The 20,142-nt window shown below is 40.5% G+C and overlaps 1 protein-coding gene across 13 annotated transcripts in view; it reads right to left on the bottom strand.

Annotated features, from left to right (window-relative positions):
• ZHX3 (zinc fingers and homeoboxes 3) overlaps positions 1-20,142 on the bottom strand; it is a 137,893-nt gene that overhangs the window by 27,669 nt on the left and 90,082 nt on the right. The window contains exon 3 of one of the 13 annotated variants that reach the window (XM_073236606.1): positions 3,780-4,124. The exons of the other annotated variants lie outside the window; for them this stretch is intronic. The gene's annotated coding sequence lies outside the window, so the exon portion shown is untranslated. The remainder of the gene's footprint in view (positions 1-3,779; positions 4,125-20,142) is intronic. 13 annotated transcript variants of the gene reach the window in all.

The following is a 20,142-nucleotide window of genomic DNA, read 5'->3' as shown; positions in this document are numbered from 1 at the left end:
GAATTCCACTTCTAGGAATTTACCCTAAGAATGCAGCAATCAAGTTTGAGAAAGACAGATGCACCCCTATTTTTATCACAGCACTATTTACAATAGCCAAGAATTGGAAGCAACCTAAATGTCCATCGGTAGATGAATGGATAAAGAAGATGTGGTACATATACACAATGGAATACTACTCAGCCATAAGAAGAGGGAAAATCCTACCATTTGCAGCAACATGGATGCAGCTGGAGGGTATTATGCTCAGTGAAATAAGCCAAGCGGAGAAAGAGAAATACCAAATGATTTCACTCATCTGAGGAGTATAAGAACAAAGGAAAAACTTAAGGAACAAAACAGCAGCGGAATTACAGAACCCAAAAATGGATTAACAGGTACCAAAGGGAAAGGGACTGGGGAGGATGGGTGGGTAGGGAGGGATAAGGGGGGAAAAAGAAAGGGGGTATTAAGATTAGCATGCATTGGGAGGGAGGGAGAAAGGGGAGGGCTGTACAACACAGAGAAGACAAGTAGTGATTCTACAACATTTTGCTATGCTGATGGACAGTGATTGTAAAGTGGTTTATAGGGGGGACCTGGTATAGGGGAGAGCCTAGTAAACATAATATTCTTCATGTAAGTGTAGATTAAAGATTAAAAAAAAGAAAGAAAAGGGGGATTACTCCTTGATAGGATAAAACTAACTGTAAAGCAACAATTAATGCATGCTTTCAATATCCTTAATTTTGATCACTTAAAGGGTGTCAGATGATCGGCTATGGAGGTACACTTTTCTGATAATATTCCTTTCTCTTAAAAAAAAAAAAAGCAGTTCCTGTGTGGTGATCTCCAATGAGTTGTACATAATGGTATAAAGGGCATATCAAAGTGTGGGCAAAGGGTCTGTTTGTGTTTATACAGAGGATCAAAGCCTAATTTGGCTACCCAGAAAATGAACTAAGATACAATATGAAGAAGAACTTCCAACATCAGCACTCTCTGGAAGAGTCATACCAGAAGATGATCATCAAAAAACCTCAACAAAGATCCAGGCGATGCTGCAGTTGTAGCTGCATCCATCCCACCGGTTCCTGGACTTGCCATTGGAATGAAGAAGGAGATATCTAAGCTGGCCTGTGTTTTCAGTAAAACAACAAATTTGACTGGATCTATACTGTTGGAACTCAACCAAGAATTAGGAGAAGTGCAAGTTGTAGTGCTCCAAAATCTTACGACTACAGACTCTCTACTGTTAAAAGAACATATGGGATGTGAACAGTTCCCAGGAATGTGTTGTTTTAATTTGTCTGATTTCTCTCAGACTGTTCAAGTACAGTTGGACAATATCCATGCTTAAGTTACTGGACAATATACATGCTTAAGTTACTCTACAAGAAGATATGTCAAAGAAATAATCAATCCTCCCATGTTTTCTTCCATCTGCTACCTCTATAGCTTTTCTTCTTCCTCCCTAATTACAATTACAACCCTTAAATAGAATTCGTGCCTCATATCAAATTTACCGAGTATCATAATTCCTCCAAGAGGTAAAGATACCTCAAGACAAATGCTGGGCATAGAAGCCACAGGGCATAAATCTGCAAAGAAGTAAAAAGCTAACCTTTTCAAACAATATGGCTTCTCTCTCACTTACCAACTTTACATCTCCCTGTATGGCCCCGGAAGATGACTGGTTAGCCAGAGATGGGTAAGATTCCTCAAGGGAGGAACAACCTAAGACAGGCACAGTTGCAGGGGGGCCATCAGGTGAGAAATTGGGGAAAGCAGTGGTGAGGCTTAGAACTTCACACCCCCTGTTTTGACAGAAATCTTCTGCATCCGTAGATGTTTTAATGCCCTTGTCTAGCTTGGATTAACACATAATCTACAGGCACACACCTGATCATCTACAATTGCTCTCTTACAACACTAAACTATGTTTTCTACCTTTATCTTGCATCTACCTACCACTTCAGCATTTTATTAAAAATAAAAATAATAATAATAATAAAGGGAGAAATGTGGGATCCACATATAAAACAAGTATAAAAATCAAATGAATATTCATATTTGACCTGAATGTTTATAGTTCATAATGCGTGATCAAAACCGAAAGTTTCTGTGATGACTGCCCTTGTACTGTTCACCATGTAAGAACTTATTCACTATGTAAGAATTCGTTCACCATGTAAGAACTTGTTCGTTATGCTTCAGAAGATTGGAGACTGACGAGAATTAGGCTTGAGATGGATTAATGATTGTGCATTGAGCATTGACTCCCCTATACAGAATTTTATTGTTGTTAACAACCATTTGATCAATAAATATGAGATGCCCTCTCAAAAAAAAAATAAAATAAAATAAAAAATAAAAATAAAAAAGAGAAAAATATATATATTACAATTAATTAATTACAATGTATAAGAAAATGAAAAAGCAAAGTACACCAGCTATAATCTAGAAAAGATGCTCAACCTCACTAGTAATTAGGGAAATTAAAAGTATATATCAAAAATGGGATTTTTCCGTTTCCTCACAGATTGGCAAAAACCAGAAGGGCAGACCATGTAAACATTCATGCACCACTGGTGAGTATAAATTGGAGTATGTTTATGAAGGTCAATTTAGCAACAGCCATCAGAATTTAAAAAGACATATCCTTTTACCTAGCAGCTTCACTTCTATGAATCCACAACATCTGATGAAGTACAAAAATACACACATACATAATCACGAAGATACTAATAAGGCTATTCACTGGATTGTTTCACAGCATGAACAGTGTCATCAATAAGGTAATGATAAAACAAAAAATAACAGAACATCCATACTAGGAAATGAAACCGAGTCATTTAAAAGGATTGAAACCTATATGTACTGTATGTACTGATGTGAATACAATGCCAAGACATATTTAAATAATGTAATATTCTGTACAAATAGATGATTTCACTGTATAAAGAATGATGTATGTAGACTTGTATTTGAATATGAACAGAATTTAAAAGAACAAAGGATCAATCCATTAAACAGTAAGTGACCTTATTAGGAAGGAGAGAAATATTTACTTGTTTTTTAAACTTTATGTATCCTATATTGTTTGAATTATTGTCATGCGTTGCTTTTAGAAGTAAGGATTAGAATAAATAAAATTAATAGCGCCAGTAAGCAGTATACCCAGCAGATCAGGTAGCCAGCATATGGAGTGGTCATGAGTTGCTCATTTTGGAGTTGGGAGGTTTCAGTGTGATAGGAACCCTCATATGAGTAGAGGGGGAGTGAGGGGCAGGCCCTGGTACCCCCACAGGTTCTAAGACTTTGTTAAAGTGGATCCCCAAATTGTTATCATTACCTTATCATTTACTTGGCAACCTTGCCTTGTTGAAGCTATCCAACTGGAACAATAAAAACTGATGACCATTGATTTACTTGTACCAGGGAGGGGGAAGGAATCTGACCACTCATTGTTTTCAAATATCATTTCAAACCATCAGTAGATTTGACTACTTCATTGGACCCTTGACACCCTGAAATCCATAAGGGCATAATTTGATTGAAGCAAAATCCTTGGAAACACAGAGTTCTGACACTTGAAAATAGCCCTAGTTCTGAACATCCTAAAAATTGCACATTTGTGCGAAGTTGCACACAACAGCCTAAAAAATTAGTGAACCCCCATGCACTGAAAGTGTCAAAATGCTGCACTGGGGCCAGATGTGCAAGCAAAACAAAACAAAAAGTCCAGCAGGTTTGCACATGAATCAGTTTGGGCTAAAAGTACTAGAATGTATGAATACCTTTTTAGAGTCACTGGCATCAGCTGAGCAATCCCCATAGTGCCAGTGGCTAGAACTGTGAACCACTGCCATAAACTCGGAACTACATCAATGGGCTCCATCTCAAGAGACTTTTGAAGTATAAGATAACACAACACACAAGTGGATCAACTTTCACTGATGGCACCACTGCTGTGCTAGAAAGTCCGTCTGAGAAATCTCCATGACCAACCAGGAAGCTGGACTTAACTTCCATCCATCACTCAAAGCACTTCACAGGCTGCAGTGCTCCCATCAGCTGTGGTCCATCCGCATGGCCCCAAGGTGGTTATCACTGCTCCTCCCCGTCTAAGCGTAGAGGACCTACTGAGGAGGAGAGGGGAGGTGATTGGACCGAAGTCACACAGCTCATCTGTGTGTGAGCCTCATATTCCGACTCTAAATCCTATCACCTTGACTGTGATTACCAACTGAGTAATACCTTTAATTATTTTTACATTATTTATATTATCAATTACATTATTTTGAGCCTTCTTACAAAGGGCTCAAAGATTTTACAAGCTGAATTATTCCACTGTTGTTACTTTCTGGTTTATCTTTCAAAATGTCAAGGCTATCATGATCCTTAAAATTTTTAATATACTGACACTGTCAGAAGAGAGGATTATTTATTCTTAGGCATGACCAGAGAACTCCGATACAGGGGGCTCAGCGATTAGACCAAGGTTAGTCAGCAGGAACCTCCAACCAAAAGAACACAGGGAAACCCTCCGTCCTTGGGAATGTGTGTGGACAGGACCCTGGCAGGAACCTGGTTTTCCCGCAGATCTGCTGGCTACAAGGGTCAGATTTCTAATGAAGTAAATAAAGGAATTACAAACACCCCAAGCCTGTTTCTAAGCCTGAATCCTCAAGTGTGAAAGCAACTTTCAAGCTCAGAGCTGGCCTCGTTTTGCTCTCTGGATATTTAAGGGTCTCCATACTTTCTGCATGTAGTGATCACCGTTGAGCTGAGGGCACGGGGTCAGAGCTCTCTATTTGTTTTTCCCCCTCAAACAATTCTTGTTTCTGTCAAGTCACCAACTAAAATAGCCTGCTCCAGTCAGATGTTATCACCTCTACAGTGAACACTAATTTATTCTTCCTCAAGCTTAGAAAGGTGATGTAAGTACAGAGGCCTTAGAATTAAGGGGACTTCAGAGCCTACATATTTCAACCACTCACTTTGCATGAATTATCTTGAAAGTACCACACTGTGGTTAGGATAGCCTTTGCCTGAGTGTCTCCAGAGACAGGGGGGTGGGTCAGCACCTACTGTCTGAAGTTTTTGGAGTTACTTGTTACTACAGCATAATCCAGCCCACCTTGATTCATACACAGTAAATGGGAAGCCAGACAAACAAATAAACCAAAATCAAATAGTAAAGTGAAGGCATGAACAAGATTGAGTGAGGGTACAGGAAAAGGCTTGCCACCCACCTAAGTTTTCTGGAGGACTCGGGTAAGGCCTCGCAGAGTGGGCAGCCCCTGAATCAGAGGTTGAAGGTGAGTAGGCACTGCAAGTCTGCATGTTGGAAAAAGAGTGTCCTAGACAGAGGGAACACCTGATGCAGAGCCACAGAGGGCAGGGAAAACATGGTCGTTTGGAGTGCTGCGAGGAGCTCAGCTTTGCTGGCCTGTGTGGTCTGAGCGTGGTGAATCACCATGAAGCTTCTGGGACTCTCACTTGCATGGGCACCTTCCAAAGCCTGTATCTATATTTTTATAAATATAAACTTATAGTCTTCATGCTTGTTTGTTTTTCTTAGGAGGGCCTCCCCCCTAATGTTGAGGTTCCACAAAAGCTGGATCTGCCATTGATGGGGTAGAGATGAACAAGGAGGCGATTACACGTCTACAGAGAAGACCTGTAGACCTATTAATCTTCTGCAACACTTCTTTCAACCTTTGAAAAAAAGAATCATGTTCCCTAAGTCTCCTTTTCCCCAAGCCAGTCATCCTTATTCCTGTCCTTTGTGTCAGGGGTTGGAATGTATACACTGTCCCCGTGGCTTTTCTTGAATGTGCTCGATCTGTCTAAAGAGTAGCATCCAAGCCTAAATCTAATTCTGCAGATGTTCATCACTTTCCTAATGGAGTTTCTGTGTCATACTTAACCCTTCCACAGAAGTTGTTACCAAATGATGCCAGATTATTTATACTGTGTAAATCTCCCCAAAATATGGCTCAGTGCTCTGGGATTTAATTCACATCACCAGCACTGGCACCAAAATGCAACACTTGTTTGTTTCAGTTTCAGTTTGGCAGACTTTGAGGAACAAGACAGATAGTTAATTCATTTAACAAATGTTTACTAAGCACATACTGTGTGCCAGGTACTGTTCTAGATGCTAGAATATGGGTGAGATTAAAAAGAAGATATAAGAACCCCTGCCTTACTGGAGTTCACATTCTAGTTTGAGGGAGAGACAATAAGCCAAATAAGTAAATAAAATTGTGTGTTAAAGAATAGTAAGTGTGATGGAGAAAAAGAAAGCCAGGAAGGGGACAAGGAGTGTGGTTGGGGCAGTAGATGGGTTGCAGTTTTAAATGTGGTGATTGGAATGGCTTCACTGAGATTGTGAAGTTGGAGCAGAGAAACAGAGGTGAGGAGGCCAGCCATCTGGACGGTGAGAAGAGTATCCCAGGAAAACTGGTACAAAAGACTGTGATGAGCCTAATTTGTTCAAAGAACAGCGAGGAGGCCAGTACAGCTGGGTGGGAGCAGGAGATGGTCAAAGAAGTCAAAGGTCAAAGAGGCGAGGAGGCTGACTCGGCAGAGCCATTGTGAGGACTTGGGTTTCTCTGAGCTGGGCAGCGACACGGGGAAGCTGGAAGCAGAGTGCCGACATGGTCTAACTGGAGTCCCACAGGATGCCTCTGTGGGCCTTGTTGAGACACACTGGTGGAAAAACAAGAGGAGAAGCAGGAAACCTGGCCAGAGGTTTCCAACGTCCCAACAGCAGCAATCCAGGCAGGAGACGACAGTGGTGTGGGCCAGGATGGTAGAGATGGAGGTAAGGAGAAGTGGCTGGATTCTGAATATGTTTGGATGTGGAGCCAACAAGATTTCCTAAGGGGCTAGATGGAGTGTCAAACATTGTCTCCATAGGATTTGGGGTGACTCTGAGATTTTTGGCCTAAGCAACTGGAAGGATGGCATTCCCATCAACCATGACAGGTTTGAACCCAGAAAGCCTACTGCAAAAACAAAAGCAAATCTGTGCTGCTAAGACTGGAAGGTCCCTTTCTAGGAGAAAAACTTAATTGGGCTGGTTTGCTCATAAGCATTTCAGGAAAGTACGGGGCAGGCTGCTAATGAGCAGGAGGCTGTGCAACGCCAGTGTTCCCAGAGAGAAGATTTGCCTTTGCCAAAACCTGCTCAAACCACAGAGCACCTACAGAAAGCCGGGTTGCAGTTTGTACAAGGGGCTAGGGATAGGGAAGCTGGGAGCAAACCTAGGATACCTGGAGAGCCCCCTAGTCAGAACCTGCATTCCCCGAGGCTGGGGCAGCACCTCCCAAAGTTTAACACATACACTTAAATGTACTTGCACCCTAAATTTTGTTTCAAGTACAAAAGTAAATTACTTAATTAAATTTAAAACTAATAGTTTTAAAAAGAAATATAAATGGGATTGTTCTGGATGTGGTTTCACTTCTGAATTACATTTGTTTTATTTCCATTGAATTTTTCCAGTGTGGGCCAGAGAGTTTGCAGGCTAAATAGCTTGCAGACTAGTGGGCCTGCTAGAACTTCTCAAGAACATTTCATTTTAAAAAGGAACTCCCTGGCTCTCCCCCTAGATGTGATGCTCCTCCCCCTCCTTCCAAGCTCTGTCTGCATTGGTGACTTTCTTCAATGGCCTCAAAACAAAGCCCAGCAAGATTTTACACAAAGAAAGGATGCTTGATTTCATTCACAGTAAGGGGAATACTAATTAAAATCACTCTGATTCTCTTTCACTTACTTTGTAAAGCTTGAAACGTTTGACAATATATTGAGATGGTAAGGGTTTGAGGAAATAAGGCACTCTCACATACCGCTTGTAAGACTGAAAACTGGGAAAAGCTCTACTGAGAATTATTTAATAATAGCCAACAAAGTTTAAATGCTCATTCCTTTCGGTTCAGAAAGTCTTTGGAACACAGCCTACAGATATACTTGTGCATGTGTGTGGTACTGTATGAAGAATGTCAACACTGTAACAGTAAAGGACTGGAATAACCTAACTGTCCACAAACAAGGGAATGGAACAACAGGTACTTGTAAAAAATGAACAAGGGAGCACTTTTTCCACTGCGATGGATGAAACTTAAAAATACTTGATATATTCAGAGAAATGCAAATTAAAACTACAATGAGGTATCACCTCACACCAGTAAGGATAGCTGCCATCCAAAAGACAAACAACAACAAATGTTGGCGAGGCTGTGGAGAAAGGGGAACCCTCCTACACTGCTGGTGGGAATGTAAATTAGTTCAACCATTGTGGTAAGCAGTATGGAGGTTCATCAAAATGCTCAAAACAGACCTACCATTTGACCCAGGAATTCCACTCCTAGGAATTTACCCTAAGAACGCAGCAATCAAGTTTGAGAAAGACAGATGCACCCCTATGTTTATCGCAGCACTATTTACAATAGCTAAAAATTGGAAGCAACCTAAATGTCCATCGGTAGATGAATGGATAAAGAAGATGTGGTACATATACACAATGGAATACTACTCAGCCATAAGAAGTGGAAAAATCCAACCACTTGCAGCAACATGGATGGAGCTGGAGAGTATTACGCTCAGTGAAATAAGCCAAGCGGAGAAAGAGAAATACCAAATGATTTCACTCATCTGAGGAGTATAGGAACAAAGGAAAAACTGAAGGAACAAAACAGCAGCGGAATTACAGAACCCAAAAATGGACTAACAGGTACCAAAGGGAAAGGAACTGGGGAGGATGGGTGGGCAGGGAGGGATAAGGAGGGGAAGAAGGGGGGTATTAAGATTAGCATGCATAGGGGGGAGGGAGAAAGGGGAGGGTGGGCTGTACAACACAGAGAGGACAAGTAGTGATTCTACAACATTTTGCTAAGCTGATGGACAATAACCGTAATGTGGTTTTTAGGGGGGACCTGATATAGGGGAAAGCATAGTAAACATAGTATTCTTCATGTAAGTATAGATTAAAAATTAAAAAAAAAAAAAAAGAAAGAAAGAAAGAAAGAAAAGGGGGATTACTCCTTGATAGGATAAAACTATTGGTAAATCAAAGATCAACGCATGCTTTAAATATCCTTAATGTTGATCACTTAAAGGGTGTCAGATGATCAGCTATGGAGGTACTCTTTTCTGATAATATTCCTTTCTCTTAACAAATAAAAAAAAATAAAATTAATTAATTAATTAATTAAAAATAAATTAAAAAAAGCAGTTACTGTGGGCTGACCTCCGATGAGTTCTGCACAATGGTATAGAGGGCATGTCAAAGTGTGGGCAAAGGGTCTCTTTGTTTCTATGCAGAAGATCAAGGCCTAGCTTGGATACCCAGAAAATGAACTAAGATACGATATGAGGAGGAGCTTCCAGCATCAGCACTCTCTGGAGGACTTGTGCCGGGGGATGATCATCAAAAAGCCTCCACAGGGATCCGGACGATGCTGCAGTTGTGGCTGCATCCAGCCCACCGTCTCCTGGACTTGCCACTGGAATGAGGAGGGAGATGTCTAGGCTGGCATGTGCATACAGTGAGACAACGAATTTGACCGGATCTGTACTGTTGGAACTCAACCAGGAGTTGGGAGGGGTGCAAGGTGTAGCACTCCAAAATCTTATGACTATAGACTATCTACGGTTAAAAGAACATATGGGATGTGAACAGATCCCAGAAATGGGCTGCTTTAATTTGTCTGATTTCTCTCAGACTGTTCAAGTACAGTTGAACAATATCCATCATATCATAGACAAATTTTCACAAATGCCTAGGGTGCCTAAATGGTTTTCTTGGCTTCACTGGAGATGGATGGTAATTATAGATTTGCTTTGTTTATGTCACCGTATTCCTATTATGTTAATATGTGTGTGCAAATTAGTTAGTAGTTTAAAACCTATAGATACTTAAGGTACTCTACAAGAAGATATGTCAAAGAAATAATCAATCCTCCCATGTTTCCTTCCATATGCTACATCTGTAGCTTTTCTTCTTTCTTCCTAATTACAACCCTTAAACAGAAATCGTGCCTCATATCGAATTTACCGAGTATCATAATTCCTCCAGGTGGTAAAGATACCTCGAGATAAGTGCTGGGCATAGAAGCCACAGGGCATAAATCTGCAAAGAAGTAAAAAGCTAACCTTTGCAAACAATATGGCTTCTCTCTCACTTACCAACTTTACATTTCCCGGTATGGCCCCGGAAGATGACTGGTTAGCCAGAGACGGGTAAGATTCCTCAAGGGAGGAACAACCTAAGACAGGCACAGTCGCAGGGGGGCCATCAGGTGAGAATTTGGGGATCAACAGAGGTGAGGCTCAGAACCTCACCCCCCCTGCTTTGAGAGAAATCTTCTGCATCCGTGGATGTTTTGCTGCCCTTGTCTAGCCTGGATTAATACTTAGTCCATAGGCACACACCTGATCATCTGATCATCTACATTTGCCCTCTTACAGCACTAAACTATGTTTTCTACCTTTATCTTGCATCTACCTACCACTTCAGCATTTTATTAAAAATAAAAATAATAATAATAATAAAGGGAGAAATGTGGGATCAACATATAAATCAAGTACAAAAATCAAACGAATATTCATATTTGACCTGATTGTTTATAGTTCATAATGCGTGATCAAAACCGAAAGTTTCTGTGATGAATGCCCTTGTACTGTTCACCATGTAAGAATTTATTCACTATGTAAGAATTCGTTCACCATGTAAGAACTTGTTCGTTATGCTTCAGAAGATTGGAGACTGACGAGAATTAGACTTGAGATGGATTAATGATTGTACATTCAGCATTGACCCCCCTATACTGAATTTTATTGTTGTTAACAACCATTTGATCAATAAATATGAGAGATGCCCTCTCAAAAAAAAAAAAAAAAAAGACAACCTAATTAAATATTACCATTTGATGTAAAAAAAAATACTTGATATATGTTGTGTTTTAAAAGAGCAAAGTGCAGATGAAAATATGCACAGGTGCTTATGTATATACACACTTGAAATCTCTCTAGCCAAACACAGGAGAAAATAGTTACAGTTGAAGGGAACAGGGAGATAGGGAAGCTTTCCTCTGTAAAAGTCTGAAATTCTGCAGACATAAAAAGAAAAGAAATTCTCCCATTTGCAACAACATGGATGGTTCTAGAGGGTATTATGCTGAGTGAAATAAGCCAGGCAGAGAAAGACAAATACCCAATGATTCCACTTATTTGTGGAGTAGCAGAACAAAGCAAAATAGAAGAAAACAGTAGTAGACTCGCAAACACTAAGAAGGGACTAGTGGTTACCAAAGGGGTAGGGTTGAGGTAGGGTTGGGGAGGGGAAGGGGAGGGGGATTAAGGGGCACAATAATTGACAATCACAATTTAGGTTGGTCACGGGGACTGTGTAGTACAGCACGGAGAATACAGTAAATGATTCTGTAACATCTTACTATGTTGATAGTGACCACACTGGAGGGGGTGAGGATATAATAATATGGGTAACTAATGAACCACTGTGCTGCATATTTGAAACCAAATAAGATTGTGTATTTAACTTATAAAAATTGATACTTAAAAAAAAAGCAGGATATAGTTTTAAAAAACTCTGAAATTCTGAACGATGTGAATTTGTTCTATAATCAAAACAAAAAGTTAAAATTTGAATAAATATGTAAATGGAAAAAATGTTAGTATATTTCACAAAGCGTGTGGGTTGTTACAAATAGCAACAAGTGAAAAAGTGAGTGGCTAATGGCATGGAGGCAGAGGTCCTTATAGAATATGTGGCTGGGGTTGAATGTCACGTGGAGCTCCTTTACCTTTCAACTTCCTATAGATACAGATGGGCTTTGGGTTAACCTGTGCGTGGTGCATGGGCACTTCAAACACCTAAATACAGGCTATACAATTAAATATATCCACCTGCCTCCAGCTTAAGACCATAGTCCTGAAGTAACCGGAGGAGGAATGGGATACTACCTGCAGAGCATCCTCTTCCCGGATTAGAAAATCCCACAGCAGCGGGTTATCTGGCCTCCATCTGAGAACCTCCACAGTCCGGCAGCGCATTATCACAATGATTAATTACAAAGTTCCTTTCTTAGTTGGACCTGACTCCCAGGTTTTCAGCTCTGTCTTTTGAAACACACAGATCAAGCCAACACTCCTTGCTCTGATCAGTGGACCCTCTTTGCCCACCAGCCTTTTGTGCAGTTGGAAATCATCATGTATCCTTTGTGATCCCCTCCACAGTGTAAGCATCCCAAAGCCCCCCACCCTCCAGTGAACAGCTCTTCACATACGTTCCGATCTGTTCACGTCTCTCTCAAAATGTGGCAATAAGAAGTGGACAAGCATGGAAGATGAGGCCCAACCAGAGAGAAGGAAATAGAAAAAGTGTTTTAATTAATCTACTACCACTACTAACAATACCAGAAATCTATTGGGTAGAAATTCTGTTTTCTTTTTCTCCCCACACAGAGGAGGAATCTGAGCCCCACAGAGGTAAAGTGACCCAGTGGGACAAGAGAACACTCTGGAATTTGGTAGGACTGGGATCCTTTCATCACAGGGCCATTTGCATACATATTTTCAGACACCTGTTTACAGTTCTGACACAGGAGTTCTGGACTTTATTCCCCTTTGCCTCTTTGAATTCTAACGTTTTTGTCCTAAGAAAGGAATGTTGCTGTCTCTTTTTCTTTATTATAGCCATGCCACCTGGGATCCCAGCCCTGTAGCCAATGAGGCCCTTGCAAACTCCAGAGGGACTCGGTGGTGAGAGTCCTTGGGACCCCATGTGCATAGCACCTCTCCCCCAAAGTACCACAGCCCTGTGAGATCTGCTCTGAACTCCCTTGTTAAATCTTTAGGCTGGTCTCCATCCTCCACACAGAATAGTTCTCTCTCACAGCACCCTAACTGTCCTTCCCTAACATTTATCCCAATGTGTCACTGGGTCTTTATTCACTTATTTTTCTGCTTATCACCCCCACCTCCAGGTTCTAAGCTCTGTGAACTTGGGGCCTATATCCACAGCACAGCATCTGGTACATAACAACAATTTTTAGCAAATGAATGGACAAATAAATGGGAACTGAGAATAGGGTTAACAACTCTAATATCAGACAGAGCTTGGTTCGTGTCCCAGAGCCCTACCATTATGAGCTGTATACTCCTGGGCAAAAGACTTAATTCCTCGTAATCTGGTAAAATGGAGACAATAATGCCTACTGCACAGACCTGACATGAAATTCAGTGAATTGATGAGGAGTGTACAAGAGGATTTAGCACGCTGCCTGGTACATAGTTAGCACTCAGCAAATGATAGTTATTGCGGCAATTGCTCTGCCCTAATTCTACCACCTCCCACTCGGAGGCTGGCCATTGGAGAACTACAATTAACTATAATAGCAAAAGGTACATTAGTTGTTTAATCCTGCGAATTTTTTTTAATTGTGGTAAAAAACAAGTAATAGAAATGCTGCCATTTTAGTCATTTTTAAGGGCACCACACAGTGCTGCTGACTACATGCACACTGTTGCACAGCAGCCCTCCAGAGCTCTCCTCATCTGGCAAACCTGAAATCCTGTACTCACTGAACAACAGCTCCCCTTTTCCTCCCCCAGCCCCTGGCAATCGCCACTCTACTTTCTGTTTCTAAGAGTTTGACCACCTAAGATATGTCATTTAAGTGGAACTACAGTATTTGTGTTTCTATGACTGGCTTATTTCACTTATAATAATATCCTCATGGTTCATCCGCATTGTACCAGGTGACAGGAGTTCCTGCTTTTTAAGGCTGAACACTATTCCATCATATGGATAGACCACATTTCTTTATCCGTTAATCCCTTTATCATACATGATGGACACTTAGGTTGCTCCCACCCCTTGGTCATGGAGAACAACGCTATGAATCTGGGTGTGCAAACGTCTCAAGACCCTGTTCTGCTTCTTCTGGATACATATTGTTTCCTTTTTTTAAAGCTCCGCAGAACCCAATGATGCCAGCAGAGCAGCACCAGTCACTGTGGTCACTTGCCTTTTGGCACTTCTAAACAAATTTGTCTCTCTTAAGCTCACTGCCTAGTCCTTTCTGATTCATCTATTTTTAAGTTATGTCAACAGATCAAATTTCAATTTAATTCCTTGTCAAGAAGGAAGGAAGCTATTAAACCTTTCCTTCTCTCTCTGGGCTGGAAAATTCCCAGCTCTTTTGTCCAGAGTAAGGCACTGCCCTAGGCCTGAGTAGAGTGGAGCTGCAGCAGCCCAGGCCCAGCGCCCGGAGCAGGGCGGGCTGTGGCGCCATCTCTGCTGGCCCAGGACACCTTTAATGTACTCACTTTACGAGTAATGGTTTCAATGCTGTTAGTATTTCATCAGGAAGTTATTAGCTTCCCTTGCCAGGTAAGATTAAATAACATTCTTCGGGTTCATCAGCCTTGTGACCTAGAGTCAGGATATTTCTGTGCAAATCCACTTCCAATCTTATGAGGTCCAATCAAAGGACCAACTGGATCTGATGAAGGAAAGTCCACATTTTCCCAGAACTCTTCAGAATCAGTCGCTTTCCCATTACTTTCCTGAGGGGCAGCAGAACAGAGATGGAGAGTCAGGTGGAAGATGCCCCGAGGGCCTTCTTGGGCCATCTGGCTCTGTCTTGAGGACCGAGTCTTACCAGGCTGAGGTCACCAGGGCCACAGAGGAGCATCAGGCCTCAGCAGCCGAGCCTTCCCCAGTCTATAAAGCAGTAAAGTCAATCACAGATCATGGAAGTAAGAGTAGCTGTGATTGTGTAACATACACAATTCCAACAACTATTTATTCACAACTACCACCAAACCAGGAATCAATCTTTATTCCCATCTCAACCCTCTTCCTATGATAGTGAATGTATGCACACACACACACACACCACTGATACACTCAGGAGAGTGTTTGGGGAGATGTGACTTATGTTCCAAACTAGTAAGCATGCTTATTTTCTTTCCATGAGATTGCAGGAGCCTAAACCAGCAGTTTCTAAGAACTTCTCTTGATTGCATATATGAGAACTGATGTGATGTGCCTGCCATCATACATCTGATAAAAGTTATATTTACCTGTTTTTAAATAGAAGGGCCGCTTTAATATTATGTGTTGTTTTGGTGGTGGTGATGTTTCTATGATAATTTTAGACAACAAAATTTCATCTGACTTTACTTAAAATACCACTTAATTCTCCTAAGACTAGAAATCATCCCCTTAACTGGCCCTCTCCCATCCTCCCTCCTCCTCCTCATGGCCAGCCTCCCCAGCCCACTTAGCCAACGTCCTTGTTCAGTCCATCTCTGGCACAGTGCAGGCTCCATTCCTTCCTCCCATTCTGCCCAAACTGCTTGCACCAGGGTCACTGGTCAAGTGGCTCTTTCCCACTCCTCAGCCAGTCTCAAAGGTATTCCAGACCCAAAGGAGGTTAAGACCTATGCCTCTACTAGCTCTTTGCAAGGAAGCAAAGTCACCCCTGCCCAGGACTTTGCAATCTTCTGTACTTAAGTGACTTCCAAATCACCCTTGCCAGCCCTGAACCCTCTGCCAAGCTCCAGATCCATCACTTCCAACTGCCATTGGTCTCTGTGGGTTTTTCAAAACTACATACATAGTTTATGCTTCCCCTTCCCTCGGCAATTTATCCCCTCAACAAAATAAAACAAGACAAAATAAGAAAGCAAAAAGTTCAGCCACCATGTTCTACTGCCTAGATCTTCATCTCACTTTTCACCATCTATCCAACTTTCTAAGCAAGAGATGTGATCTCCAAATCACTCCTACATCCTTTATGCCACCCTCTCCCATCTTCCCCTTATCCAGCTGTCACCAATTACTATAAATCTAATAATATTTCAGATCTGACCTCTTGCCTCCATCCTTTTGAGGCACTGTTCAGGGGTTAAGCACTGAAGCTCTGGAACCAACAGGTCTGCTTTATGGCCTGATTCTGCTACTTCTGGGCTTTGGTGTCCTGGGCAAGGTGCTTGCACCTTCTGGGTCTCTATTTCCTCCTCTGTAATTGGGGTAATAGCTTCAACCTCTCAGAACTGTTCCAAGAACTAAGACATGGGCATAAGGGACACAATACTATGCCTGACACATAGCAAGTCACCATCAGCAGTGACTACTGACATCACTCTTGTGTCTTTCACTGTGATTCAGTTCCTCCTCTGTTTGGGCTTGGAGTCCTACAACAACCCTTCAAGCTCCCAGCCCTTAGGTCTTTCTCCCCTACAGTCCACCTCTAGCATTGCAACATCCTAAAAAACAAATCTGCTCATGGCACTAGTTGGTTCAAAGAATTTCTACAGGCTTCTTCCAATCAGAAGATTCTACACATTTGCTACAAGTGGCAATCAGCACTTCAGTCATGTCTTGTCCAAACTGAGATGTACACAAGGATAAAATATACTTGAAGATTTAGTATGAAAAGGAATGTAAAATATCTCATTAACAATTTTTTAATAGAACAGTAATTTCTTTAAAGTGGAGGGAACAAATGTTGATCTGGTATCTTTTAAATAATTTTAAATTACCTTTCTGAATCAGCATGGTTAAATTCTTTTGGTAGTTTCTTATTTTTCATAGTCCCTTTACTCATGCCTCCTTTTTCTCTTTTCCCATTTGAAATGTTTATAGATGGTCTCTGACCAAAAGTAATCACATCTTTTTTGGAAAGACGGAGATTTTTTTAAAGTATTGTGATAAAATACACATAATGTAAAATTTACTATCTTAACCATTTGAAAGTGTACAGTTCAATGGCATTAAGTACATTCACATTGTTGTGTAATCATCACCACCATCCATCTCCAGAACTCTTCTTTCATTCTGCAAAACAAATTCTGTAACCATTAAACACAAATTCCTTGCTCCATCTCCTCCCAGTTCCTGGCCATTCTACTTTCTGTCTCTCTGAATTTGACAACTCTATGTACCTCACAGAAGTGGACTCACATAGTATTTGTCCTTTTGTGACTGGTTGTGTTACTTACTTAGCATAATGTCTTTAAGGTTTATCCATGTTATAGTATGTGTCAGAATTCCTCTGTATGGCTGAATACTATTCCCTTGTATATATATATATATATATATATACACCATATTTTATTATCCATTCATCCAGTAATTGTCAGTGGGATTGTTTGTATCTTTTGCATATTGTGAATGATACTGCTATGAACAGATGTACAAATATCTCTCCAAGTCCTTGCTTTCAATTCTTTTGGGTATATACCCAGAGTGGAATTGCTGGATCATATAGTTATTCTGTGTTCAACTTTTGAGTGACTGCCATACTGTTTCCTATAGTAGTTGCACCCTTTTACTTTCCTACCAACAGTGTAAAGGGTTCCAATTTCTCTACATCCATGCTAACATTTGTTATTTTCTTTTTTTTTTTATAGTAGCCTTCCTAATGAGGCAGTATCTTGTTGTGGTTTTGATTTTCATTTCCCTAATGATTCGTGAGATTGAGCATCTTTTCTGTACTTATTGGCCATTTGCAAAATTTCTTTGGAGAAATGTCTGTTCAAGTCCTCTGCCCATTTTAAAATCAAGTTGTGTTTTTATTTTTGAGTTGTAGGAGTTCTTTCTATATTCTCGATATTAATCCCTTATCAGATACATGATTTGTAAATATTCTCCCTCATTCTATGGGTTGGTTTTCCACTCTGTTGAGGGTCTTTTGAAGCACAGAAGTTTTTAATTTTGATGCAGTACAATTTATCTATTTTTTTTTATTGCCTGGGCTTTTGGTATTATATCTAAGAAATAACTGCCAAATCCAATGTCATGAAACTTCTCTCCAGGTTTTCTTCTAAGAGTTTTATAGTTTAGTTTTAACATTTAGGTCTTTGATCCATTTTAAATTAATTTTTCCAGTGGCGTAAGATCAGGGTCTAACACCATTCTTTGCATGTAGCTGTCCAGTTTTCCCAGCACCATGTGTTGAAAGGCTGTACTTCTCCCATTGAATGGTCTTGGTATTATTGTTGAAAATCGTTTGATATATGTGAGGTTTTATTCTGGGATTTCTATTCTATTCCATTGGTCTTTCTTTCTTCATTAATAGTTTTTAATATTAAATACACATTGAAACAATATTTTGGATATAATGGGTTAAATACATTCTTAAAATTAATTTCATCTGTTTCTTTTTGCTTTTTTGAGGTAGTTCTTACAACAGCTTAAATCACACATGTGGCTCACATTATATTTCTATTGGACAGTGCTCCTCGAGATGCTGTGAACTTGGACCACCAGGAGGTGGAGGGCAGAAGCTCATACCATGAGATTTAATAAATCTGCAAGCTCCTTTCCTTTTTTATTTATCAGTACAGTGCTTAGGGAGCCAAAAGCAGTGTGGTTGAGAACCGAGGTTTTTGAATCAGGTTTCATTCTTCAAAACCTGCTTTGTCCAGGTTCAGCAGCCACTAGTCACATATGCCTACTGAGCACTTGAAATGTGGCTAGTATAAACGAGATACACTGTAAATATAACATTCAGATTAGGTTTCAAAGACCTAGTACCCCAAAAAAGTGATATAAAATATCTCATTAATGACTTTTATATTGATTACATGTTTAAGTGTTAATATTTGATAGCTAAATAAAATATATCATTAAACTTAATTTGCCTTATCTATTTATTTTTAATAGATTTTTTTAAAGAGCTGTCTTAGGTCCACAGCAAAATTGAGTGGAAAGTATAGATATTTCCTGTATCACCCCTACTCTTACACATACATAGACTCTCTCATTATCAGCATTCCCCACCCAAGAGTAGTACATTTGTTACAAATGATGAACCTGCATGGACACATCACTATCACCTCAAGTCCACAGTTTATATTACAATTCACTCTTGGTATTGTATATTCTATGGGTTTGGACAAATTCATAATGATATGTATCCACCTTTATAGTATCAGACAGAATAGTTTTACTGCCCTAAAAATCTTCTGTTCTCTGCCTATTTATCCCTCCCTCACCCCAGCTTCTGGTAAACACTGATTTTTTTACTGTCTCCAAAACTCTGCCTTTTCCACAATGTCATAGGGTTGGAATTATACTGTATATAGACTTTTTGGGTTGGCTTTGATAAGGCAAAATTCTGAAATGCCTAAGTCAAGTGACATAAGGATTGGAAAATGAGGGAGAGAAAGGGAAGATAATCAGTCAATAGCCGCGGGCCGCAGCTAACCAGAAATTCCACGTTCCTAGAAGTCATTTCAACAATCTTTTAGAAGGTCTCCAGAACCACCGCATCCCCCTCACACGTGACCAGTGTGTGACCGTCATGAACAATCTATTAAGCCTTCTCTATGGACTAACCACCTATCCCTGGACTTTGCCCGCTCTGTGTTAGCCCGCCTTCCTTATCTATAGCCAATGGGAATTTAAAGAGCTTTCTTAAGACCACTCATAAATGTGCTGATTCTTGTGTCACAAAAAAGTTGTTTCAGCTAACTGACCTTGCTGCTGGTGAAGCAGAAAGTTCCTGTCCCAGGCCTCAGTCCTTTATCTCGCTGCATCTGCAAAGGCTCAGTGAACCCTTTTATTCCAGAGACCTCTTGGTTTCCAGAGTGTTTGATTTGTCAGCTTCTTTCACTTAGAAATATGCATTTATCGAGCCTCTTTTCAAGGCTTGATAACTCATTTCTGGTGTGCTTTTATTTTTTTTAAATGTTGATCCAAGAAATTTTAAATAACATATGCAGCTCACATTATATTTCATTCGATACTTAAGGGCTTGGCATGGGCAGTCTGGCATCTGCCTGCCCCTCCAGCCACTCAAGTTCATGCCTGGCCACACCTTGTTCACTGCACCCTGACACGCCAGCCTCCTTGCCTTCACATGTCCTAGACATCCCTCACTAGAGCCTCCTTTAACTCCCTTATCTCTGTAGACTAACCCATGTTCAGACATAGTTCAAGTACAACATTTCAGTGAAACCTTTCTAAACCTCCATTGCACTTAAGTCAGCATTTACAGCACTTTGTATTTTATATTGTTAATTGTGTGTGTGTATGTGTGTGACTTTCCCTTTAGAATATAAGTTCCTTCAAATTAGGGACCATGTTCTGTTCATCTTTGAGTCCTCGATCCC

The sequence above is a fragment of the Manis javanica genome, chromosome 5 (assembly GCF_040802235.1).
Source record: "Manis javanica isolate MJ-LG chromosome 5, MJ_LKY, whole genome shotgun sequence".
In the NCBI taxonomy this organism is placed as follows: domain Eukaryota; kingdom Metazoa; phylum Chordata; class Mammalia; order Pholidota; family Manidae; genus Manis; species Manis javanica.
The sequence above is the reverse complement of the archived record's forward strand: the minus strand, read 5'-3'. Positions and strand labels throughout refer to the sequence as shown.